Raw genomic sequence first — 27612 nt, 5'->3', positions numbered from 1 at the left:
AATAGAAATTCCATTGATTTCAAAATTACTATAAACTCTGGAAATTAATTTGATGAGAAACAAATTTTATATGAAAATATCTGAAAACTAGATATTAATTGACCATTAAGATATTTTAAATGTTAAATTTTCTTAATATGGCCCCAATCCATATATGTTTCCTTCTATAGCTTCAACATCTTCTATCAATCTGCTCATCACAACAAATGATTGCAAATTATTGTTTTTATATAAGAACTGTTATAGACAAAATGAAAGATACATAGAACACTCTACCTTAAAGTGGACTTTTTGAATTGATGGAAGAATTGATGCTTTTGAACTCTGGTGTTGGAGACGACTCTTGAGAGTCCCTTGGACTGCAAGGAGATCCAACCAGTCCATTCTGAAGGAGATCAACCCTGGGATTTCTTTGGAAGGAATGATGCTAAAGCTGAAACTCCAGTACTTTAGCCACCTCATGAGAAGAGTTGACTCATTGGAAAAAAACTCTGATGCTTGGAGGGATTGGGGGCAGGAGGAGAGGGGACGACAGAGGATGAGATGGATGGATGGCATCACAGACTGGATGGACGTGAGTCTGAGTGAACTCCGGGAGATGGTGATGAACAGGGAGGCCTGGGTGCTGTGATTCATGGGGTCGCAAAGAGTCGGACACGACTGAGCGACTGAACTGAACTGAAATACACATTTGTGCAACTTCAAATTTTTTTAATGTATTATTATTATTTTTTTAAATCTTTTGGATCATAAAGCCTTTTACCTACAATTGCAAAGTGGTCAACCAATATCTTTTTACAAAATAAATATGGACAATTATGAGCAGAGGACTTCCGGTTCAGTTAAGACCTTGGAAGTTATCACTTATATCCATACGAGTGGACAAACTGTAATACAATGATGTTTTGTGATCCATTGAGGAAATAAGGTTTCAGGCCAAACTGCCAACTAAAATCTAGTGACAGAAGTGCATTCAGAGAATCACAGCCAAAATATACAAGCCTGGAGAAGAAATCAATACACCAAAAGAGGAAGGAACATTTATACATTATGTTCAATGAATTATTAAAGCTGAATACAAATCAGAATGAAAGTGAGAAATGCCTGTGGATCAAAATATCAGAAAACCCACTACACTCTGATGGGATTAACCTTAGGAAACCCACCAGGTTTTCACTGAAGATTATAACAAATTTTTAAAAATTTCTTCATATCTCTGGCAGGGGAAGAGGAAGAAGAATCATCATGAAATATCTAAGAGCCTAAAATTAAGGGCTTCAAACCACAGATTTAGGAGCTCAGAGAACACCACTCAGGATGAATACTAAATTTTTAAAAATCTTACACTTATGTATAATATAGTCAAACTACAAGATATCAAAGACAAAGGAAAATTATTGAAAGAAGAGAGCGAGAAAAATATCATATGTATAGAGGAGCAAATATAATAAGTTCAGCAGACTTTTACTCAAAAATCATTCAAGGACAAAGAAAATAAAGCAAAACATTTAAATTACTGAGAGAAAAACTACAAAATTTGAATTCTATATCCAGGAAAATTACCCTTCAAAAGTAAAGGAGAATTAAAGATATTCTCAGATCCGCCCCTCCCCCCCCAAAAAAAAAATACTAAGGGAATTCATTATCAGCTGATGTGAGCAATGTTAAACAAAGTTCTTCAGGCAGAAGAAAACGATACAGATCAGAAACATACAGCTACCTGGAAATCAGAGAATGAGAGAGCACCAGAAAAAAAGTAAACAAGGAAAATATATTTACCATTCTTACAGAATTAAAAGAACAATTATTTGGCAAAAATAATAATAGTTGAATGATTAATATATATAAGTAGTGAAGTAATGACACAAATGGTATGAGGTATAAAATGGAAATATTTTTATAAGTCATCTGCATTACACATATAATATTATTATATTTGAAGACAGATTTCCAGTAGTTTAAAATATGTATTGATAACTCTAAGTTAACTTCTAAACAAATTAAAAATAAGTAAAAATTTATATATTAAGAATGAGATAGAATTGAATCATATGAAAATCTCAATTAAAATCAGTTTGGCAGAAAAAGAGGGTGAAAAAAGATACCAGGAAAACAAATGCAATAAGTAGAAAACAGAAAGACATGGTAGGCATTAACTATACTAATAATCAATTTAAATGTGAATAACATAAATACAGCTACTAAAGCCTGATATTTTAAAAGTATTTTTAAGTTATCAAGTCTATATTAATTAAAATAAATCAGTTTTAAATACAATGTTTAAGTAAGTTGCAAAGAAGAGATTGAGAAAGTTATACCAGGCTAATACTAACCAAAAGAAAGCTGGAGTGGCTATATTAAATTTGCATAAAGGTGACTTCAGAAACAGGAAGCCTGACAGAGATAAAAGGAGCATAGTTAATGATAAAAGTATCAGTTTCTCAAGAAAACATAGCAGTCTTAAATGTGTATGCATCTAATAGCAGAGCATCAAAACATGTGACCCAAAAACTGAAAGAAAAGTAGGGAAAAAATAAAACAAATACCCTATTATATTTAGTTATATCCCTTTGTGAGTAACTGATGAATCAAACAGAAAGAAATCAAAAATATAGATGGCCTGAACAGGTTTATGAAAAATGATTGAACTGATATTTATATAATTATCCAACAACATCGAAGTATCCATCCTGCCCAAGTTTCCATGGAATATTCAGGGAAATCAATTTTTGCCCACAATGGAATAAAAGCTCATTAACAGAACTTTGGAAAATGATTAACTAAATGCCCACCAATTTGATAATTTATAGGAAATGGACCAATTACTAGGATGTCAGAAACTACCAAAGAGTCACACCAAAAAAATAGATAACCATATCCATAATTTAACAAATAAATGATACTAACAATGAATAACCTTCCTAATAAAATGCAGCAAGTACAGAGGGTTTCCCTGTTGAATTCTACCAAATATTCAAGGCAGAAATAATTGCAATTTTTCTGCAATTTCCTTCAGAAATCAGAAACAGAAGGAATACATTCTAACTCATTCAAAAGAAAGCTGGTATGGCTTTAAGTTCACACAGAGCAGACCAGAATAAGAAGATTATCAGTCAGAGAAGGACATTACATAGTGATAAATATATCAATTCTCCAAGGAGATTCTAGGGCAGCATCATTCTAATATTAAAGCCAATAAAGAAATTACAAGAAAAGAAACTACAGACCAGAATCTCTTTGGAATAACAGATGCAAAAATCATCAGAATATTATAAAATTAAAACCAACAATATATGAGAAGAACTCCACATCATATGCATGGCAAAGCTGGTTTCACATGAGAATCACCCAGTGTTATCCAGCACATCAACAGGCTAAAGAGAACTCTTTAACTATGTTACTTGAGACAGTAACCATTTGACAAAACCCAACAGCTTTCATGATAAAAACCTTTAGCCAATTATGGATGTAAAAGAACTCCCTCAACTTAATAGTGAACATCTACCAGAAAAACTCTGTAAGTGAAGTGAAGTGAAGTGAAGTCTCTCAGTCATGTCCGACTCTTTGCGATCTCATGGACTGTAGCCTACCGGGCTCCTCCATCCATGGAATTTTCCAGGCAAGAGTACTGGGGTGGGTTGCCATTTCCTTCTCCAGGGGATCTTCCTGACCCAGGGATCGAACCTGGGTCTCCTGCATTGCAGGCAGATGCTTTACCATCTGAGCCACCAGGGAAGCCCTATAGTTAACATCATAGTCAGTGGTGACAAACTGGATGCTTTCCTCTGAGATTAGGAACAAAATAAGAATGTCTGCTCTCATTTTTATGTTGACAATATACTGAAATTCTAGTGCAATTAAAGAAATTGAGCATACACTCTGGAAATGGAAAAATGAAACTGTATTTATTTGCAAAAGCCATGCTTAAATACATATGGCTTGAAAATCCCAAAGGATCTATCATTTAACCTTATTTGTCTCCATAGAAGTTCTACCTCCGAATAAAGTCTTCATGGGATTTGGTGCTTTAACATACATTTTGGAAGACATAAACATTCAGTTTGTAACAATCAATAATGAAAAATTGAGATTTGAAATTTTAAAATACTACTTATAACAGAAACAAAATAATGAAACAGTCAGATACAAATCTAACAAAATATGTTCATAATACACCTGCAGAAAACTATACAATACTGGTGAAAGAAATCAAACATTCTCTAATTGATAAATGGGGAGATAATCTATACTCATTTATTGGAAGATTTACTTTTGTTAGAGGTCAGTGGGTCACAGGATGGAATGCAGGATGTGGCAAAATATTTAACTGTATTACAAATGTGAGACACAGCCTCAGTGAAGGACATAAGGGGAAAGAAGCTTACCTAAGTAACTACGGAAATGAGTGGAGCCTATAATATTAAAAGCAAAAAGAACGTATATAAGCACTGTATTCTCACTGAGTTGTTTCTCTTGGAGGCAAGGGTTGACAATTCTGAAACCACTATAGATGTATAGTGGAACTGAACAATTAGGTAAACAAATGGCAGATGTTTGGAGTCAGATTTTGTACCATTGGAGTAGAAGGTTCTACCAAGAGGAAGACAGAATTATCCACCTGATGATGGATTATAATCCTAGACATCAGTATGAACTCATGTTTAACTTACAGATGGACATACATATAAATATTCATTGTTGTTCAGTTGCTCAGTCATTTCCGACTCTGCGACCCCATGGACTCTATGGGATTTTCCAAGCTAGAGTACTGGAGCAGGTAGCCATTCCCTTCTCCAGCAGATCTTTCCAACCCAGGGATCAAATTCAGGTCTCCCGTATTGCAGGCATATTCTTTACCAGCGAAGCCACAAGGCAAGCCCAAGTGTTGATATATACAGTTGAATATAAAATAAAAGTGGAATTTGGGAGCTTCTCATGTGGTCTAGTTTTTAGAGATCCTACTAGATCCCTGCTAGTGAGAGGGAGATGGGTTCTATCTGTGATCTAGAAAGATCCTACATGTCACAGAACAACTAAATCTGCACATCACAACTACTGAGCCCACACACTGCAACTAAGGGAAGCCCACGCACCTAGAACCCATGCTCTGCAGAAAGAAGCCAGTGCAATGAAAAGCCTGTGCCATGCAAAGAAGACTAACCCCCCACTTTTCACAAATAGAGAAAGCCCACACAGCAATGGAGACCGGAAGCAGCCAAAAATAACATAAATAAATCTTTTTAAAAATTCTGAAAAGCATGTTTAAAAAGAACCTGTTTAAACTTTAAAAATTGTAATTTTCTACTGATATATAGATTACACAATAATAATTTATAAGTATAAATAATAAAACTATAATGGTTTATTAAGAGAAGTTATTGAATTGTCTGAAAAATAATGTATAAAGATAGAAAGCTTAAGTATGGCCATAAAATTCAAAGAATCCATTAGCATAATTTTAAACACCAAATAAATCTTCTGAAAGATTGGAATTCTTCCAAATACCACTTATAAAGAAAGCACAGATATAGATACATAGACAGATTCATTGACAAACAGATGATGATAGTGAATGATCGGTAAGTATCTTTTCTGAAGCAGCTGTGTAGTAGAGTAAATACGAGTTCTATATCAAAGATAATTAGGTAATATTTTTAATGTGCCTCTTTTCCCACCCCAAACCTGCCAACTATCCTCCTGGTGATGGTTCTTAGAATTTGAGAATAACAATGAAATAAGGCAAAAATTATTTAATTGACAGAATCTTGGGATAGAAACATTACCCACTAAAAGGCATGAGAATTCTGACCTGAAATCTTCTTTGGAATATAGTAGGGGAACAAGGGAAGGAGAATTTCAGGTTGTGTTTAAGCATGAGATTATTGGTTAATAAATACAGTGATCAAGTTATTTTTGAATTGGCTAACCTAAGTTTTCAGTTATTTCTCAGAAACAAATGTTTGAGATTTAAATTAAAAAGGTTGTTTCAGGATACTAAATATATTATTTTTCTGTCAATCCTGAGGATTCAGCTACATGAAAATAATAAATCACAGGTTTACATTTATTCAGGTAACATAGTAGAAATAAAAGTTAAATTAAATAAAAGTTTAAAGTTTAACTGAATAATTAAAAGATTTTTTTCTCTTAATATGAGTGAATACATATATGCCAGAAAATTTTGACAAATACCATACTAACCTATTTTTTAAAAGTATGGCTGTGAGGTTTTTGTTTTTGTTTTTAATATCATTCTGGTCATTCTCTCCAGATGTTTTCCCTTGTTCCCTAAACAGTAAACTGTATTTCCTCTTAAGAAAGGCCAGACACAGGAGTATGGTTATGACCCATAATCCTTACACTAATATTTTATTTTCCTATTAGTTCTGGTTTGTTTTATGCAGGCTTGATATTAGCAGATCACTTGAAATGCTCTTATTCAATTATCTACCTTGCATATTTTTAAAGCACCATGCTTGAAATTAACGTATTAATCTTATGTCTTTTTCTCAAGTTTAAAGCCATGTAGACAAAAGTACATTAAGAAGATTTTGAATAGCTTTATTCCATAAATAAAGATAGGATAGACATTTGACACCTTCTTCCAATCTTTCTCAGAGGAGGAACACTAACTTTCAACAGTCTGTAATTTGTTTTCAATAGGTGATTTAATATCATAAATATCTATATTTTGACTTTCTTTTCTATCAGAATCTGTTTCCTGTCCTTCCTTTTGCATAAAGTGTTCATTCATTGTACGAGTTTCCATTTCTGAGCAGAATTCAACATTTTGTCAAAGCATTTCTGAGACTCAGGCTAGTGAATTACGTGAAGTGGAAGTCATTAAAAAAAATACAGTTTTTCATGTTTTCTTTTCCTATAAACATAAGAGTTTAGACTGTCAATTGTAACAGTGGGCTTTTACTTTACATTTGAGGAAAAAATAAATGCAATAGGCAATGGAGTGAAGGGTATATTTAAGAAATATGAAGTTTTAATAGTTATTTTAAAAACTGCATTGAAATTTCCAATTACATTTTCATAATATACCCTTATGTCTTTATGGAAACTCTCTTTCACTTTGCTATGTCCTTCTTATTGATATGTGCTCAGAGGGAAAAAAAAAAAAAAAAACACCTGATTAATGTACATGAACCTGGGCTATATAATAAGACACAAAATACAGAAACTCACCAGAAAATGGTAAAGAAAGAAAAGCACAGTATAAGACATCAAAGCTAACTCTAAACTCAATCCCAGAAAACCTGACAAAACTTCATGTGTCAAGTTTCTGTTTTAAGAGCTTACTGTAATAAAAAGTGAAGCTAGAATTTTAGTCCCACTAAACTTACATATATGTATTTGAAACAAAAATTATTCTGTCAAACTTTGTCACCAAGGGGAAAGAAAATTCAGAAAGAAAACGAAATTAATTCAATGTCTGGATATGAAAAGCTAGGTATGTGCTACTGAAAAAATAGGTGATGATTGTACTATTGCAAAATAATGAAATTTTTTTATAATCAATAGCTTTATAATCACATTTTATATTTTTAAATCATCAGTTCAGTCACTCAGTCTTGTCTGACTCTTTGCAACCCCATGGACTGCAGCATACCAGGCCTTCCTGTCCATCACAAACTCCCGGTGTTTACTCAAACTCATGTCCATTGAGTCGGTGATGCAATCCAACCATCTCATCCTCTGTCGTGCCCTTCTCCTCCCACCCTCAATCTTTCCCAGCATCAGGGTCTTTTCTAATGAGTCAGTTCTTCACATCAGGTGGCCAAAGTATTGGAGTTTCAGCTTCAGCATCAGTCCTTCCAATGAATACTCAGGACTGATTTCTTTTAGGATGGACTGGTTGGATCTCCTTAATGTCTAAGGGACTCTCAAGAGTCTTCTCCAACACCACAGTTCAAAAGCACCAATTCTTTGATGCTCAGCTTTCTTTATAGTCCAACTCTCACATTCACATGTGACTACTGGGAAAACCATAGCTTTGACTAGATGGACCTTTGTTGGCAAAGTAATGTCTCTCCTTTTTAATATGCCATCTAGGTTGGTCATAACCTTTCTTCCAAGGAGCAGGCATCTTTTAATTTCATGGCTGCAATCACCATCTGCAGTGATTTTGAAGCCCAAAAAAAAATAAAGTCTCCCACTGTTTCCCCATCTGTTTGCCATGAAGTGATGGGACCAGATGCCATGATCTTAGTTTTCTGAATGATGAGATTCAAGCCACATTTTCACTATCCTCTTTCACTTTCATCAATAGGCTATCTAGGTCTTCTTCACTCTGTGCCATAAGTGTGGTGTCATCTGCATATCTGAAGTCATTGATATTTCTTCAGGCAATCTTGATTCCAGCTTGGCTTCATTTAGCTCAGCATTTCCCATGACGTACTATTCATATAAGTTAAATAAGCAGGGTGACAATATACAGCCTTGACATACTTCTTTCCCTATTTGGAACCAGTCTGTTGTTCCATCTCCAGTGCTAACTGTTGCTTCTTGACCTGCATACAGATTTTTTAAATCAATACGTTAAATAAATATGACTGCAACCAAATTTAAATAAGATTTTCAGCATCTTTGATGTTATTTGTGTGATAGAAAGAAAAATAAGTAGTGTCCAAATAGCTGGTTTGAGCAGGTTTTAAATGTTGCTACAGTATCCAAGTTGGCTTAAAGCTCAACATTCAGAAAACTAAAATCATGGCATCTGGTCCCATCACTTCAAGGGAAATAGATGGGGAAACAGTGGAAACAGTGGCAGACTTTATTTTTGGGGGCTCCAAAATCACTGCAGATGGTGATTGCAGCCATGAAATTAAAAGATGTTTACTCCTTGGAAGGAAAGTTATGACCAACCTAGATAGCATATTAAAAAAGAGACATTACTTTGCCAACAAAGGTCCATCTAGTCAAAGCTATGGTTTTTCCAGTGGTCATGTATGGATGTGAGTGTTGGACTGTGAAGAAAGCTGAGCACCGAAGAATTGATGCTTTTGAACTGTGGTGTTGAAGACTCTTGAGAGTCCCTTGGACTAGAAGGAGATCCAACCAGTCCATCCTAAAGGAGATCAGTCCTGGGTGTTCATTGGAAGAACTAATGCTGAAGCTGAAACTCCAATGCTTTGGCCACCTCATGTGAAGAGTTGACTCAATAGAAAAGACCCTGATGCTGGGAGGGATTATGGTGAGGAGGAGAAGGGGACGACAGAGGATGAGATGGCTGGATGGCATCACCAACTCAATGGACATGAGTTTGAGTAAACACCGGGAGTTGGTGATGGATAGGGATGCCTGGTGTGCTGTGATTCACGGGGTTGCAAAGAGTCAGACACAACTGAGCAACTGAACTGAACTGACAGTGTCCAACCCAAACTGAATGTATGAATAGTTTGATTTGAATGAGAATATGTTCATAGAAAAAAATCCAAAATTTCTAGATTAGATAACTAGTCTTTTTGTTATTCACCAAAACAGGTAATGGGAGTGACAGAGGTTTAGTCTTTGGCAGAGATAGAAAGATAATGAGTGATTTTGATCATATTTTAGTGATTTAAAAACAACCAGATGGAAACATTCAGAGGCATTTCATGAAAGTTATCTGCAGTAGAGAGGAGACTAGTATATTCATGGATGAGAATGAGTAGGCCAAACTGAATAGAGACTAAGAAACGAAATGCTTAAAAAACAACATTTGAGAGTGATAATGGAAATCTTGCTAGTAATATATAAAGAACCAATAAACTATAACCAGAAATAGAAAGAAAATATGCTTTGAGAGGCCAGGGAAGGAGAAGGATCATTTTAAGACCTTTTAATAATGTTAAATACTAGAAGAGTCAATTAAGACTGGATACCATTAACAACTGAAAAAATGACCAACCAATCTTGTTTTCAGGTGACTTCACCAAGAGTGACTTCACAGAAAATTGGAAGCACAAAATACATTCACAAGGCCTAATGAAAAGATGGGGATGTAAGAGCAAGGAATAAAAGCAGACTTTTTTAAGAAATAAGTTTTTGGCCATGTTATGTGGCAAGGCATGTGGGATTTTACTTCCCAGACCATGGATTTAATCTCACACCCTGCAGTGGAAGTATGGAGAAAAGCAAACACTACGAACATTGATTATGAAGGAAAGAAGAGTGTGATAGCTGAATCCATAGATGGGAACTTTTTTTAATGAATTTTTCCCTTGTATTCTCTTCCTCACTGTAATCCATTTAATCAGGATTAAGTAATAATAAAGCAGAAATTAGAAGATATAGAGGACTGGAAATTATGCCATTAACAATAATTCTCACTGAGTAATATGCTTCTTTGAGCCCACTTCCTCCCAGTACTAATATATATAACTCTATAATGCCAAAAGGAAAGAAAGCCATAAGCCAATGTTTCTTAATGTGTAGATACAAAATCACCAGCCTCAAAATCATTTGTACACTTGTTACAAATATATATTCCCAGGTCTCCATTAAAGGCATATATAAAAACCCTATTTTTACAAGGAAGACAAAACGAGTGATAGCAAGTGAAGGAAATAGATGTAATGGAACAGGAGTTTTAGACAGTGGGGATAAAGAATATTTATTTGAATCAGCAAGAGAAAAGTTGCGGAGTCCCTGAGTCTTAATCTCAGTTAATTCTCATAATAGTGGTAGGAGGCACATTTCAAAGTCCATTTTCACTCTATCACCTTTGATGATACAGCATACATGCAAAACAAACATTGCTTAAATTGCAAATTATTATTATGTCATGATTTCAGGTGAGATTTAAAAATGTTATTTCATGGTTGTGATTAACTACTTCAAAAATCAAAGTTTTACTTTCTGATCTTACTTTAAAAATGTCAAAACATTACATTGCTCCACAACAGCAATACTGATTCTCTGGTGTAAATCTGCTATGGAAATATCAGAAGTGTTCAAGTGAGTAAATGTCTGTCAAATTTTGGTGCTATTCTTACTGTTCATGAAATCATTGCCTGTTAAAACAAGGACAGTGGGCATATCGTATCCCAAATGCTCATTTTAGATTTCTGCTTTCAATCAGACTGAAGTAACAAAAAACAGTTTTATCATCTACCTACCTGAAAGTATTAATAATCAGATAAAAAATATGAAACAATGTTTTTATAAAATGCTGAAAATCAGACAACGATTGATGATCCCGAAGATATGAGAAATAAACTAACCTCTAGCATTTCTCAACTGAACAGAACTATAGTTGTCTATAATGAGAGAACTACAAACACACTAGAAAAGATTCTGACAGAATGTGGTCCACTGGAGAAGGGAATGGCAAACCACTTCAGTATTCTTGCCTTGAGAATACCATTAACAGTATGAAAAGGCAAAAAGATAGGACACTGAAAGATGAACTCCCCAGGTTGGTATGTGCCCAATATGCTACTGGAGATCAGTGGAGAAATAATTCCAGAAAGAATGAAGAGATGGAGCCAAAGCAAATACCAGCTGGGGATGTGACGTGATGGAAGTAAAGTCCGATGCTGTAGAAAGCAGTATTGTATAGGAACTTGGAATGTTATGTCCATGAATCAAGGTAAATTGGAAGTGGTCAAACAGGAGATGGCAACAGTGAACGTCAACATTTTAGGAATCAGTGAGCTAAAATGGATTGGAATGGGTGAATTTAACTCAGATGACCATTATATCTACTACTGTGGGCAAGAATTCCATAGAAGAAATGGAGCAGCCATCATAGTCAACAAAAGAGTCCAAAATGCAGTACTTGGATGCAATCTCAAAAATGACAGAATGACCTCTGTTCATTTCCAAGGCAAACAATCCAATATCACGGTATTCCAAGTCTATGTCCCAACCAATAATGCTGAAAGCTGAAGTTGAGCGGTTCTATGAAGACCTACAAGCACTTCCAGAACTACCACCCCAAAAAGGTGTCATTTTCATTATAGGGGACTGAAATGCAAAAGCAGGAAGTCAAGAAACATCTGAAGTAACAGGCAAATTTGGCCTTGGTGTACAGAATGAAGCAGGGCAAAGGCTAACAGAGTTTTGCCAAGAAAACGTACTGGTCATAGAACACCCTCTTCCAACAACACATGAAAAAACTCTACACATGGTCATCATCAGATGGTCAATATTGAAATCAGGTTGATTATATTCTTTGCATCCAAAGATGGAGAAGCTCTATAGAGTCAGCAAAAAAAAAAAAAAAAGACTGGAGTAGACTGTGGCTCAGATCATGAACTCCTCATTCCCAAATTCAGACTTAAATTGAAGAAAGTAAGGAAAACCACCAGATTATTCAGATATGACCTAAGTCAAATTCCTTATGATTATATAGGGGAAGTGACAAATAGATTCAAGGGATTACATCTGATAGAGAGAGTGCCTGATGAACAATAGATGGAGGTTCATGACGTTGTACAGGAGACAGGAATCAAGACCATCCCCAAGAAAAAGAAGTGCAAAAAAGCAAAATGGCTGTCTGAGGAGGGCTTACAAATAGCTGCAAAAAGAAGAGAAGTGAAAAACAAAGGAGAAAAGGAAAGATATACCCATTTGAATGCGGAGTTCCAAAGAATAGCAAGGAGAGGTAAGAAAGCCTTCCTCAGTGATCAATGCAAAGAAATAGAGGAAAACAACAAAATGGGAAAAACTAGAGATTTTTTCAAGAAAATTAGAGATACAAAAGGACCATTTCATTCAAAGACAGGCACAATAAAGGACAGAAATGGTATGGACTTAATAGAAGCAGAAGATATTAAGAAGAGGTGGCAAGAATACACAGACTGTACAAAAAAAGATATTCATGACCCAAATAATCACCATGGTGTGATCACTCACTTAGAGTGAGAAATCCTAGAATGTGAAGTCAAGTGGGCCTTAGGAAGCATCACTACGAGCAAAGCTAGTGGAGGTGATGGCATTCCAGTTGAGCTATTTCAAATCCTAAAAGAAGATGTTATGAAAGTCCTGCACTCAATATGCCAGCAAATTTGGAAAACTCAGCAGTGGCCATAGGACTGGAAAATGTCAGTTTTCATTCCAATCCCAAAGAAAGGCAATGCCAAAGAATGCTCAAAATACTGCACAATTACACTCATATCACACGTTAGTAATGTTTAAAATTCTCCAAGCCAGGCTTCAACAGTATGTGAGCCATGAACTTCCAGATGTTCAAGATGGTTTTAGAAAAGACAGAGGAACCAGACATCAAATTGGAATGTCTGAACCAGAGATCAAAGTGGATGTTTGACCAGAAATTCAGCATCTGTTGGATCATTGAAAAAGCAAGAGAGTTCCAGAAAAAAAACATTTATTTCTGCTTTATTGACTATGCCAAAGTCTTTGACCGTGTAGATTACAACAAACTGAGGAAAATTCTGAAAGAGATGGGAATACCAGACCACCTGATCTTCCTCTTAAGAAATCTGTATGCAGGTCAGGAAGCAACTGTTAGAACTGGACATGGAACAATGACTGGTTCCAAATAGGGAAAGGAGTACATCAAGGCTGTATATTGTCACCTTGCTTATTTAACTTATATGCAAAGTACATCATGAGAAACGCTGGGCTGAATGAAGCACAAGCTGGAATTAAGACTGCCAGGAGAAATATCAATAACCTCAGATATGCAGATGACACCGCCGTATGGCAGAAAGTGAAGAACTAAAGAGCCTCTTGATGAAAGTGAAAGAGGAGAGTGAAAAAGTTAGCTAAAAGCTCAACATTCAGAAAACTAAGATCATGGCATCCGGTCCCAAAACTTCATGCAAATAGATGGGGAAACAGTGTCAGACTTTATTTTGGGGGGCTCCAGTATCACTGCAGAAGGTGACTGCAGCCATGAAATTAAAAGATGCTTGCTCCTTGGAAGAAAAGTTATGACCAACCTAGAGAGCATATTAAAAAGCAGAGACATTACTTTGCCAACAAAGGTCAATCTAGTCAAGGCTATGGTTTTTTCAGTATTCATGTATGGATGTGAGAGTTGGACTATAAAGAAAGCTGAGCACCAAAGAACTGATGCTTTTGAACTGTGATGTTGGAGTAGACTCTTGAGAGTCCCTTGGACTAAAAGGAGATCCAACCAGTCTATGCTAAAGGAAATCAGTTCTGAATATTCATTGGAAGGACTGATGCTGAAGCTGAAACTCCAATACTTTGGCCACTTGATGTGAAAAACTGACTCATTGAAAAGACTCTGATGCTGGGAAGGAGAAGGGGACAACAGAGGATGAAATGGTTGGATAGCATCAGTGACTCAATGGACATGAGTTTGAGTAAACTCTAGGAGTTGGTGATGGATAGGGAGGCCTCGGGTGCTACAGTCCATGTGGTTGCAAAGAGACACAACTGAGCAACTGAACTAAACTGAACTGAGAAAAGATTAAATCCCTTCTCTTGGAGTTTTGAAGATATTAAGAGACTCATTAATTAATGTTTGTTATGGTCAGTAGTATATAAAGGACAAAACTCAGAAACATGTCTACTAATCCAGGGAATTTCCATCACACTGTATCACCTATTCTTTAATAGTAGTATTGTGATTCATGGAATTATGAGCCATATTTAAACCTTGTATATTTTTTACTTCATCTTCCTAATTTACACATAAAGAGTATATTTCAAATGGCCAATAGGCATATGAAAAGATGCTGAAGATTTTTCATTACTGGATAAATGCAAATCAAAATTATACAGTACCACTTCACACCCACATTAGTCAGAATAGCCATCACTAATAGCCAATGAATAACAAATGCTGGAGAGGGTGTGGAGAAAAGAGAACCCTCTTGCATTGTGTAGGTGGAAATGCAAACTGATTTAAGCATTATAAATGACAGTATGGGAGTTCTTCGAAAAACTAAAAATAGAGTTACCACATGATCTGGTGTCCCACATCTGGGGCATGTATCCAGATAAAACTATTATTAGAAAGAATACATGTACCCTTATGTTCACAGCAGCACTATTTACAATAGCTAAGCCAGGGAAAAAACCTAAATGTCCACTGACACACAAAATGCATAAAGAAGATGTGATGTCTATCTATCTATCTATGCGCATGCGCGGGGGGGCGGTGGTGTGTGTAGAATATTAATCAGCCATAAAAAAGAATGATATAATGCCTTTGCAGCAATATGGATGGCCCAAGAGATTATCATACTAAGTGAAGTAAATCAGAAAAAGAAAGAAAAATACCATATGATATCACTTATATGTAGAATCTAAAATACGATACAAATGAACATACCTACAAAACATATACAAACTCACATACATAGAGAACAGACTTGTGGTTGTAAGGGGAAAGGGGTGAAAGGAAGGAATGGATTGGAAGCTTAAGATTAGCAGATGTAAATATATATACATATATATATATTTATACATACACACACATAATTGAATTACTTTGCTGTAACTACAAACTAACACAATACTATAAAACATCTATATTTCAATAAAATAATATTTAGAAAAAGTTAAGAGTCTAGGTTTGTAGCTTTATATGAAAAATGATAATGAATTAAATAAATCTATAGGGTTTTTTCCTATAAAAGAGTTTAAGTGACAAGTAAATATTATGACAGCAGTATATGGTTTTATATTGATAGCCTGCACCACTCAAAAGACAAACAAAACAAAACATTGCAGCCACATAGAATAGTTTTTGGGTTTGTAGATTCTGAAGCCAGATTGATCTTAATTCAAATCTCAGACATGATGTTAACTAAGTTAATTCTACTTTCTATTTAGTTTCCTCTTCTTCAAATAGATAATATGTTGTCTACCTTGCTGAGTAAACATAAGAATTATTTTACAAAACAATTAGAACAGTTTTGGGATCATTTTAACCACTACATAGTTTTGACAAATGATAAGTGGCTTTTCCCCTCTTGAATGTTAAATCTTTTATAAATTTTTATCTCATTGCCTTTTTATGCCTTCTACACATCCTTATGCTTTTAAAAAGCATTTTACTATAAACTATTATAAAAATTCAGAAAATATGTTCTTACTGTTACAAGACTGTTCCATTTTATATACAATGATACACATTATGACTTTTCACTTGACCTTTTAATATGAGCATTTTGTGTACTATTAAACATTTCTAATTTATTTTGTGATAAGTAATAGTACCTAGCTTCTTATGAGACTTTCCTATCATAAGTAATGCAATATTCAATGTCCTTATGATATAAGTATATACCATCTTTTTTTGCCCAAAGGCCTTTCTCTATTTTGTCTGGTTCTGGCTTCAGCACTGTCTTCAATTGCAAATGTATCCACTGCCCTGCTTCCTGAGTAAACCTTCTTTCAGCCATGGTTACTTTTCTGGCTACGTTTTATTTTGATCTTCATCTAATAATATTGCAACAAGATTGCCTATGCTTGAATGCTGCTTTTTCTTCATCACTTACCTGCTCCACAGACTCTAACAAACTAAAGTTTTATTATAACCACTGCTATTTTACTGAAACTGTGCTGTAAAACATTGTAAATAGCAAACATGAAATTTTCAACTCAGTAGCATATAAAATTGCTAATTAAAACCCCACTATGTCTCTCTCAAAAAACCATTCCCTTGGATTTTATAACTTTATAAAAAAAATTTTTTTTTCACTTATCAGTGACTGAAAACTCCACTGAAGACTGTGTAGTCTCCAATGAAGACTAAAATGTGACAAAAATCTGTTCACATAAGGTAAATGTCGGCTCAGACGGTAAAGTGTCTGTCTACAATGCGGGAGACCCGGGTTCGATCCCTGGGTTGGAAAGATCCCCTGGAGAAGGAAATGGCAATCCACTTCAGGACTATTGCCTGGAAAATCCCATGGACAGAGGAGCCTGGTGGGCTACAGCCCATGGGGTCGCAAAGAGTTGGACACGACTGAGCGACTTCACTTCACTTCAGGTACTGCTGAACACAGGAGTACTAACAGGAAACTTCTTTTTACTTTTTACATTGGTTTCATTCAAGCGGGGTATTGCCTTGTAGTGGTCATTTGTTTAGTAGCAGCTCCACTCTCATGCTTTATCCTCACAGCAATTCCAGAACAAAAGAGCCGCTCCATTACTCCACCAAATTTCCATTACAGTCTCATTGGTCTGCTTTCATTCACATACATGTCTCATATCTTTAAAGGTATCATGATGCCTGGAACTAATGATTTATAACTATATTCATTAAAATATATGCCTTACATATGATATATATATTTATAAATTATATATTATTTTATAACTTTTATATAAATATGTTTAATTAGCAATGTATTGCTTTTTTCCATTCTCATTTTCCTACTCCAGGTTCCCTAATTCATTAGGAATATTACACTATTCCACTGACAGGTTTTCTGGACACTTTGTCCTACTGTGCATATGTATGATTATACCCTTCCTAAAGCACCATTTTAAACATCTCGCTCTCAAGGGAAACATGTTTAAATTTTCAAGGGATTCTCGTGTACTATTATAGTCTACTTAAATTAGATTATCATTTAGATCCTTTCATAATGTGGCCTTAATTGTCCAGTATTTGATCACAACTTCCAGCTTCCACTTGTGACTTTTTTGTGAAGCTGCTTCTTCTCTAATACAAATTAAAACAAAGAACCTTTAAGTGACTTTTAACAAGACTCTTGACCTTTCACTGCTTTGCAGTGAGGACAAATAAGAGTGTAGCTGTGCATATTGTTTGATGTTGTACTGTTGAATTTCTCGGTGCTAAGAACTTTCAACTCCTCAGACTAAATACATTTTGTGAATGCAGAATGTTGTGTCCAAAGAGCCAAAATTAACTGTAGGTTAATAAATACCAGAGGTTTCTAATCAAAAAATCTGATGCCATCTCACAGACAACATTCATTGTTGTGTTTTAATTTAATATATGGATGTACTCACTTCGGCAGGACATATACTAAAATAATTTACTATATGGAATTAAGTTTTTTATTCTTTACCAGTAAAGTAGTCTTCCAAATTCAATGTTACCATATGGTGCTATCCATTTAAATAGGTGTATTTCCACTAAAAGCCATGTACAGTTTGATCAAGCCTCTTCAGCAAGCTCTGAATTATTTTATAGTATTGATCAAAATATATCTAAATAATGGATGGTTTCAAAACTGGGAAAGGAGTATGGCAAGTGTGTATATTGTCACCTTGCTTATTTAACATATATGCAGAGTACATCATGTGAAATGCCAGGCTGGATGAAGCACAAGCTGTAATCAAGATTGCTGGGAGAAATATCAATAACCTCAGATATGCAGATGACACCACTTTAGCAAAGAGGAACTAAAGAGCCTCTTGATGAAGGTGAAAGAAGAGAGTAAAAAAGAGGAGAGGAAAGTAAAAAAATAAAAACAGCTGAAAACTCAACATTCAAAAATCTAAGATCATGGCATCTGGTCCCATCACTTCATGGCAAATAGATGGGGAAACAATGGAAACAGTGAGAGACTTCATTTTCCTGGGCTCCAAAATCACTGCAGATGGTGACTGCAGCCATGAAATTAAAAGACACTTGCTCTTTGTAAGGAAAATTATGACCAACCGAGACAGCATAATAAAAAGTAGAGGCATTACTTTGCCAACAAAAGTCCATCTAGTCAGAGCTATAGTTTTTCCAGTAGTCATGTATGGATGTGAGAGTTGGACCAAAATGAAAGCTGAGTGTCAAAGAATTGATGCTTTTGAACTGTGGTGTTGGAAAAGAATCTTTAGAGTCCCTTGGACAGCAAGGAGATCAAACCAGTCAATTCTAAAGGAAATCAGTCCTAAATATTCGTTGGAAGGACTGATGCTGAAACTCCAATACTTTGGCTATCTGATGCAAAGACCTGACTCATTAGAAAAGACCCTAGTGCTAGGAAAGATTGAAAGCAGGAGGCAAAGTGGACAACAAAGGACAAGATGGTTGGATGACATCACCAACTCAATGGACATGAGTTTGAGAAAACTCCAGGAGATGGTGAAGGACAGGGAGGCCTGGAGTGTTGCAGTACATGGGGTCATAGAGTTGGATACCAGTGAGTGACTGAACAATGATATCTTAGTAAACCTGTTGTGAAATGATAAAACACCAACTGGGGTTTTTGTGTTATTTCAATTTTAAAGAAGTTCTGTTTTTCTAGCTTTGCTCTTCCGGTGAGTTTAGCAATGTGTTTCCAGTTCACATCCTGAAATAAACTACAATATGAACCCTAAAAACAACACTGATTTATATGCAAAAAATCTACCCTATTAAGTTTCAGGTGTAAAAAATATCCCTCTTGAACCTGAGAAGGCAAGTTGTGCATTTGTGAGGGACACTTTTACTGAATGCAAATAATGATGCCCAACTCCCTTCAAGGCCAACACTATTGTCAGTGACCTTGTTATCTTTCTGATACCATGGAAACTCACATAACCATAATCTCTTCTTCCACAGCTCTGTCTGTTCTTCTTGACTATTCTACATTGGAAGTAGACATCTTTGACCTTAAGCCACTTTCTCAGATACCTGTGACTCATGTTCCAGGATCCTTTCTTTGTACCTGTAATTGTCATACTTCTAGAATATTTTATCTATCTGGTCAAGCCAGATTGGTCTTACCTCTTTAATTATCCTTCCTACTTTATTTAGATAATTTAAAATTGCTACTTGCAAATGATTACTCTAATAAGAGTAAAATTTGCTATTGACTTCCCTGGTGGTTCAGATGGTAAAGCATCTGCCTACAATGTGGGAGACCAGGAAGATCCTACAGTCCCTAGATTGGGAAGATCTCCTGGAGAAGGAAATGACAAACTACTCCAGTATTCTTGCCTGGAAAACCCCATGGATGGAAGAGCCTGGTAAGCTACAGTCCATGGGGTTGCAAAGGGTCACACACTACTTAGCAACTTCACTCACTTTTGCTATTGTTATCTTTACTGTCATGATTGTTTTCAGCTACATAGCATAAAAGAAAGGTTAACAGCACAGTGTAAAGAAATACACTTCCTAGAATTGAAGACTGGCTCCATTAGGTATTTGCTATATAATATTAATAATGCTATTTAAACTTTCTAAGTCTCAATTAATTTCTTCTCTAAAAAAAATTTACAACATACAATTTTAATAATCAAATGAAGACACATATTAGGGAATCTTCAGAGTACCTTGTTCATTTTATAAACACACTAAGCCAAACTCATTTACCTCAATTTGCTCATTGCATTTAACATAAGCCCTCAAAAGTCCTCCAGGTTTGTGAGAAAATATATATATATATATATACATCGCTTTCTAATCTTTGATGACTAGCTCAGGAATAGCATGGCACAGTCCATATTTAACCCTAGCCCTTGTGATTTCAAATCCTGTTATTTTCCATGTTGATTATTTCCCCCTATTATTTATAACTACTAACCAAAGAAGGATACAGATAGACAGAGATAATAAGCTTTAAAGCCACTTCTTGATTTCTATTTTCTACATGAAAAGCTAAGATGGCAAAAAAAAAAAAAAAATTTAGATTCTTTAGTAAATAATGAAAGGTTCTAGAAATATATGATCACTTATGTCTTCTGGTTTGCTTTAACCTTCTATATATGTAAATCTAGGAATATAAAGTAGACTACAAAACTCTACAAATTATATACCTGTGCATCAGCATGTTCTGTACTTGACCTAAATTGAGGGCTATCTCTGAAGCAGAAGTTCTTAAAATTCCAATGATACAAGCTGACAAGTAATATTATGATATCAACATAATATTGATACATTTTCTCTACTGTTCTACTTGGGTTGTCACAGTAGAGTATCACAGGCTAGGTGGTTTAAGGGCTTCCCACCTTCACTAAGTGGTAAAGAATCTGCCTGTCAAATCCAGAGATGCAAAAGACATGAGTTCGATCTCTAGCTTGAGAAGATCCCTTAGGAAAGGAAATGGCAACCCACTCCAGTCAAACTCATTTCCTCCAGGAAATTCCATGGATAGTGGAGAATGGCAGGCTACCATCCGTGGGATCACAAAGATGTTGGACCTAATTGAGGCACAGCACAGCAGCACAGGTAGTTTAAACAACAGAAGTTGATTTTCTCACAGCTCTAGAGATTGAAAGTCCAAGATCCTGGTGCTAAGCGGGTTTACCTTGAGGCTTCTGTCCTCAGCTGGCAGATGGCCATCTTCTCACTGTGTTCTCACATGCCCACTTCTTGCACCTGCACTTTTGTTGTCTATTCTTTGTCTTATAAAAATATCGTTTTCTTAAATTAGAACCCTAACATTATGACCTCATTTAACATTAATTACCCTTTAATTAAAAGAGGTAATTAATACAAATACAATGACATAGGTGATTATGGCCTTAACATATAAATTTTAGAGACATGCAATTTAGTCCATAACACTGTCATATCCTATTAATCCAAATTAATAATCTTTTAAATAGTAGAACATTCATTACAAGGAAAATACCCAGTCTTAGAGTTCTAGGAAAAATAAAGAATTTACTTAAATTATATTTTCCCTAATTTTTCCTAAAATGTACATTTCCCATATATATTCACTAAGTAAAAGACTACAACAATTAAGATTAATATGTTTACTAGTATCCATGTTAATATTTATATAATTGAAATTCATACACAATTACATGACTATAAAACTAGGCATAATGTTTCAAAAATTTGTGATGAATTCTAAACTGAATGCAAGAGTTGAAACAATGTATCTCTCCTATCTCAGGAGAATTTCTTTTCATATATATGTATCAGTATCTCTATATCTAAGAAATTCAACTATACTGGATGCTGTGATATATCAATCTAATCCCTATTCATGATTAAAATATATATTCTTCAAACTGCTGACTGTGCTTCAAACTGACAGCTTCCAGCTGTCATCCTTCTTCAAAAATGGCCCTTGATTTGAGAGAATCCAGTGTCATACCCTATGCCCCCAGGAAAGCTTGCATCCAGTTACTGATCCACTCTTATGTATAAATGTCAATTCCCTGGACACAATGCAGGGTGACTTTAAGAGCCAGTGCAGCTTCAGCACTTCTCCTTCTCAGCTTATCACTCTGCCCAATCTGATTCCCTTTCTTTGCCTTTCTAAGAGCACCCTAGGACACCACACATTAAAGAGTAACAAATACTTTTTGTAGCAATGCTAAAACCATTAATGAATCAGACAGATTAAGTAAGCACATATTTATTCCCCTCACAGTAATGGAGGCATGTTTTCAAAATAAAATCATTTTTAGTCGGTCATGATTAACTTTGTTTTAGCAAAATTTTAAGGAAGTCAATGGTCCTCCCAAGTAGTAAACACAAGAATTCTTCTGGGAAATTTGGCTACAGTTTCATAGAGGGATTTCTCCAGGAGAAAAAAAAAAAAAAATCTAATACAATAAAAATCAACTAGATTTTGTTCAAGAAAAATAAAACAGAAATGTGGATTTTAAAACAAAACATAGGACAGTCATTATATCAATAAGCTATCTTACACTTTATAATATTTTAATAAATTCCAAAGTTATTTCACTGGCATTGTTAAAAGTATACACCAAAGTTACTCTGAGTTTTTTCAAAGAAAGGGTTATTTTTCATCTTGTTACAAAGGTTGTTTGAAGATCTTACACGTGCTGGGCGCTGCACTTAACACTGTTTTTGTTCATGATTGTCAATCCCCAAGAGTTAATCTGGTGCCTCCAAGATCATTCAAGCTGTTGAAAACTAGTTTTTCATTTATAAGTGAGTAATGACAGCACCTGGGAACATCACATCTGAACTTAATTGCCAGTTCTGTCACGTGTAGGGATTGTGGAAATTTCTCTTAACCTCTCTGTTCTGAAGGATGCTTTGCTGTAAATTAAGACTGAAAATAGTAATAGCTACATCACAACATGTGTCATGAGATTTCAGTGAAATAGTTTATGCACAAAAGGATATAAATAATAAGAAACAATACAAGTTCTTTATCTATTCTTATCTTATTCATCTGATGGAAAGTAAAATACTAAATTGCACATGTCATTATTGTTTAGTCTCAAAGTCATGTCTGACTTTTTTGCAACCCCATGAACTACAGCCTGCCAGGCTCCTCGGCCTACAGGATTTCCTAGGCAAGAATACTGGAGTAGGTTGCCTTTTCCTTCTCCAGGGGATCTTCCTGACTCAGGGATTGAGCCTGCATCAAAGAGCCACCAAGAAGCCTAAATTGCTCATTATTTAATGTTTATCAAGATGATCTTAATGTTCCCCTCAGCTGGACTATATTGTAAATAGGCTTCTTCCTGACTCTGGGCCCCTTTCCTCCCTTTTCTTAGGAAATTTACTTAAGAAAATCTTCTACACTCTTTTTTATCCTCTTTAAGATATAAGTCTTTCAAAAATTTCTCTTGCCAGTTTTGTGCTCGAGCGCTATCATTTTCAAGTATAAAGGAACCATTTCATTGAAATGTCATCAAGGAATATAGGGCTCCTATGCCCTAGTCTCTGTGGGAGGGTAGGAGCCTGAGTTGGGTGCCTTACTCCAAGTGGAAAAACTACCCCCTGTCATGAAGATATGAGCAAGATTAGTTTTCCTTTTGAAAGTCAATAGTAAACACAGATGTCCCATGACCTCTGTCTCACCCCACTTTTTAGAAGTTTCCCAGCTTTGTTTTTGTAGAGTTAAAACCAATGTCTGGCCTCTCTCTCCTATTGAAATGGCCCTGAATAAAGTTTTCCTTCCCAGTTTAACTTTGGCTGGTAAAACATTGTACTTTGATAGTGAGAACTAAAGTTTATTTCCAAAAGTTATCCTTTCTGAAATGCTTTAATATGTGTACAGAAAAAAATAAGAAGGATAAAATATGTAGTGGAAGAATCAAATGGCAGCCTTAAAAGCAGGTAGAAACTCATTGAAAAATGTTTTCATTAAGCACTAGCTGTTACCCATGAAGTTACGGAGATGGAGAGGTGAAAGCACTCTCAGAAATTATTGTATCTCAGGAAACCTCAATTTTTTGCTGAAAGCTTAGATTAAGAATACACATAGTCTGTGTTCCAATGGTTATATTTTTTCCCCAGAAGTATTTAGAAAAATAAATAATGAAAAGGAGGTACTATTCCCCCCCCAAAACTGTACAAATGTCAAAAAATATAGCCACCCTCCTGAGTGTTATTGTGCCTCGCTATCTAACCCAGGCAGAATCATCATTGATTCTGTCAAAACACACTAAAAATACTGTGTAAAGAATTGGAGGGACTCCTTCGTATTTCTAGTGATAAATTAACACTATGATGGTCCCCATACTCAGTTACCTATTTTCAGCAAAGTCAAGCAAGCTGAAAAATTACACAGAGGATGCCAAGAATTAATAACCTCTGGAAAGGGTAGTTACTTTTAAGTCATGCTATAAAGTTATTGCAGCTTGAAAGAAGACTGACTAAAAAGAATCTTCTCACTATAAATATTCATATGTATAATTATGTCCTGTTTCCCAAACATTGGCACTGTTGAGAAACTGACATTAAGAAGCTTATTAAAAATAAGTTTTGTTATAATTATTGTAAAAGTAATGCTTATATGTAACAGAAAAAGAGTGAAAAGGAGGACTCTAAAGTCATCTCTGCTGCTGCTAAGTCACTTCAACGTGTCCGACTCTATGCAACCCCATAGACTGCAGCCAACCAGGCTCCCTCATCCATGGGATTCTCCAGGCAAGAACATTGGAGTGGGTTGCCATTTCCTTCTCCAATGCATGAAAGTGAAAAGTGAAAGTGAAGTCGTTCAGTCGTGTCTGACTCAGCGACCCCATGGACTGCAGCCTACCAGGCTCCTCCATCCATGGGATTTTCCAGGCAAGAGTACTGGAGTGGGGTGCCATTGTCTTCTCCAAAAATCAACTCTACACCCACAATTTAGTGATAGCAACTTATAAACATCTCTGCAAATTTTACTTCCATGTATGTATAGAATATTTAGTATAGTTTAACATTTTAGCTCATACTATAAATTGAGGATTATTGTAACTACTATACCAATATTATCATATTTAATGCTCAGAATAGCCCTATAAAAAGGGCACTATTCTTAACCAGGTTTTACAACCAAGGAAAACAGGCACAGAAAGGTTAAGTGATTTGCTCAAGGTCAGAGAGTTAGTAATTATCAAGCCTGATAATATCAATAGTTAGTCAATATGGTTTTATGGCCCATGTTTTAATATATCATGTCTATTACCAAACCCTTACTTTGAAAAATAATATGGTTTGCCAAAGTTTTCACTATTATATAAAATTTAATGGTGAATTTCTTACAGTTACACATTTTCGCATACTTTTCCACTTATCACCTTGAGATAAATTTGTTGAAGATTTATCTTAGTCTGAGAGCATGTTTATTTTAGAAACTGATACATATTTCTCAAATTTCCCTCAATAATGATTACCAATGTTATTCCATTTTTATGTTAAGAAAGAGTCACTTCATTGTTGCCTTCTCACAAGAAACTGTTTTCTACTCTACCCTGCCTCCCACTGTATCTGACAATGTAGACCAAGACAACACCTATCAAAAATATAAGCTACATTAATTTGTTCTTTCTTAGTAAGTTATTATTTCTTAGTAAGAAGATGCTATACAGAAACAGTTTCAGAGATATAATTTTCTAATTTCTCCTAGCACTTTGAAAAGAAATCTTAAATTCATCTTAGTTTAATTATACTAATTTTATTAATTCAGAACATAGTAGGCATATAGCAGGCTACTCTGCTAGATGCAGTTGATAATGCAAAACATAAATAACCCTGTTTCTTTCACTAATTAGCTTGCTATGTAAGGGGAAGTTATCCCACATAAACAACTAATGAATAAGGCAGAGTAAAGATTTTGTTAATTATAATACAAGCTGAGTTTTATGTACAGAGAGGTGGATAAAAATATGCCATTAGTTCTCACTGAAGTGATCCAGAAGCCTTCGCCATAGAGTTACCTTTAGAGTTGAGACCTAATGAGACAGAACACTAGGGTAGATGTACAGAAGTCTGAAGGACATATCTGAGACAGTGAACATGATGAAGCAAGTCACAGAAAAATAAAAGTGGATATGGTTTTCTGTTTTACATTACGAACTGAGGCCATTTAGTGGGAGGTGGATTTGATTTTTCCAGCTATAAATACATATTGTATCATCTATTTATGTAAATAAACTGTTTATCAGCTTTCTAATCAACACTGCCCCCAAGAGGACCAGGTGTTTCCACTGATTAATTTGTTTCACAAACTCAAAAAAAAAGTCAGTCTTTAAAAAGAAAGTATATTAATTACTTTCTTTGTGCTCAACACTGTGCTACACACTGACAAAAGGGTGACCCTCTTCAGACCCTTCTTTCACGAGGCTTATTCCAGGGGTGAGAGAGGAAAAAAAAAAAGCATATATGTCAAACATATTACTAGCAAGAGTTAAGTGATAAAACCAGAAGTTGAGATAGGGAAGAGGCAATCAGCCAGGCAAAGATCTGGGTAGTATATTGCAAAAAGATTAGAAAGAATCTGTGGTCAGGAGGTAATTGTCACAAAAGGAGAAGGCCTGGTATTTTGACAGTGATCATTGCTACCTTTAGTCTATTAGTCTAAATTAGCCTCACCATTACCTCTTCATTCATTTTTAGTTTTGGTTTGCTCAGAGAGTGTGTCAGCAAATAGAAAAAAAGCATCATTTCATTTTTTATTCACATAGTCTAAGGAGTTACTAGAATTCTTTCCCAATCTTTAAATATCATCTTTCTTATCCAGCTGCTGCTGCTAAGTTGCTTCAGTTGTGTCCAACTTTGTGCGACCCCATAGACCGGCAGCCCACCAGGCTCCTCTGTCCCTGGGATTCTCCAGGCAAGAATACTGGAGTGGGTTGCCATTTCCTTCTCCAATGCATGCATGCATCCTAAGTTGCTTCAGTCGCGTCCAACTCTACGTGACCCTATGGAGAGTAGCCCATCAAGCTCCTCTGGCCACAGGATTCTCTAGGCAAGAATACTGGAGTGGGTTGCCATTTCCTTCTCCATCTTATCCAGAGATACCCACTAATCAAACACTATTGTCTCTCTTCATTCTGCCTTTCCAGTCTAGCCTCACACCCCAGCTCTGTCCTATTAGGGCAAGTTATGTAAGGGTTCAAGAATTCTGAAAGTATTACACTCAAACATGATACATCAAGACCAGATAGAGTTTGTTTTCAGGATTACTTTTTCCTTGAAAAATGACTATAAAATCAGATTTGCCATCAAAATCCAACTTTTATTCTGTGTCCAAAATTGGATTTGCTCTCTTCAATATGATTTTATCTCAATTTGATTGCTACTGATATTTATTAATACCTTGATGCACGCACTCATTTTTACTTCTTTTCCTTTTATCCTGGGGCATTAAATATTTTTAAAAATATACATGATATAATAATATCATCAATATAAGACTATATTTTAATATTTTATTTAGTACATTTTATATATCTATAATAATAATAATGAATGAAATCATATATTTTGTTATAACTATTAAATATTTTGTATATATAATTTTTTAGCCTATGAGTCCCTAACTACACACTACAGTCACCACCAAATATGACTGTGGAATA

The 27612-nt window shown here is 35.3% G+C and overlaps 1 non-coding gene across 1 annotated transcript; it reads right to left on the bottom strand.

Moving 5' to 3' along the window:
* Positions 1–3662: 3662 nt before the first annotated feature.
* On the bottom strand, positions 3663–3735 carry TRNAC-GCA. The gene has a single exon. It is a non-coding gene; the product is annotated as a tRNA-Cys (tRNA).
* Between the last annotated feature and the right edge of the window lie 23877 nt (positions 3736–27612).

This window comes from Oryx dammah, unplaced genomic scaffold, assembly GCF_014754425.2.
Source record: "Oryx dammah isolate SB20612 unplaced genomic scaffold, SCBI_Odam_1.1 HiC_scaffold_1, whole genome shotgun sequence".
NCBI classification, from domain to species: Eukaryota; Metazoa; Chordata; class Mammalia; order Artiodactyla; family Bovidae; genus Oryx; species Oryx dammah.
This window is presented reverse-complemented; position numbering and strand designations above follow the sequence as displayed.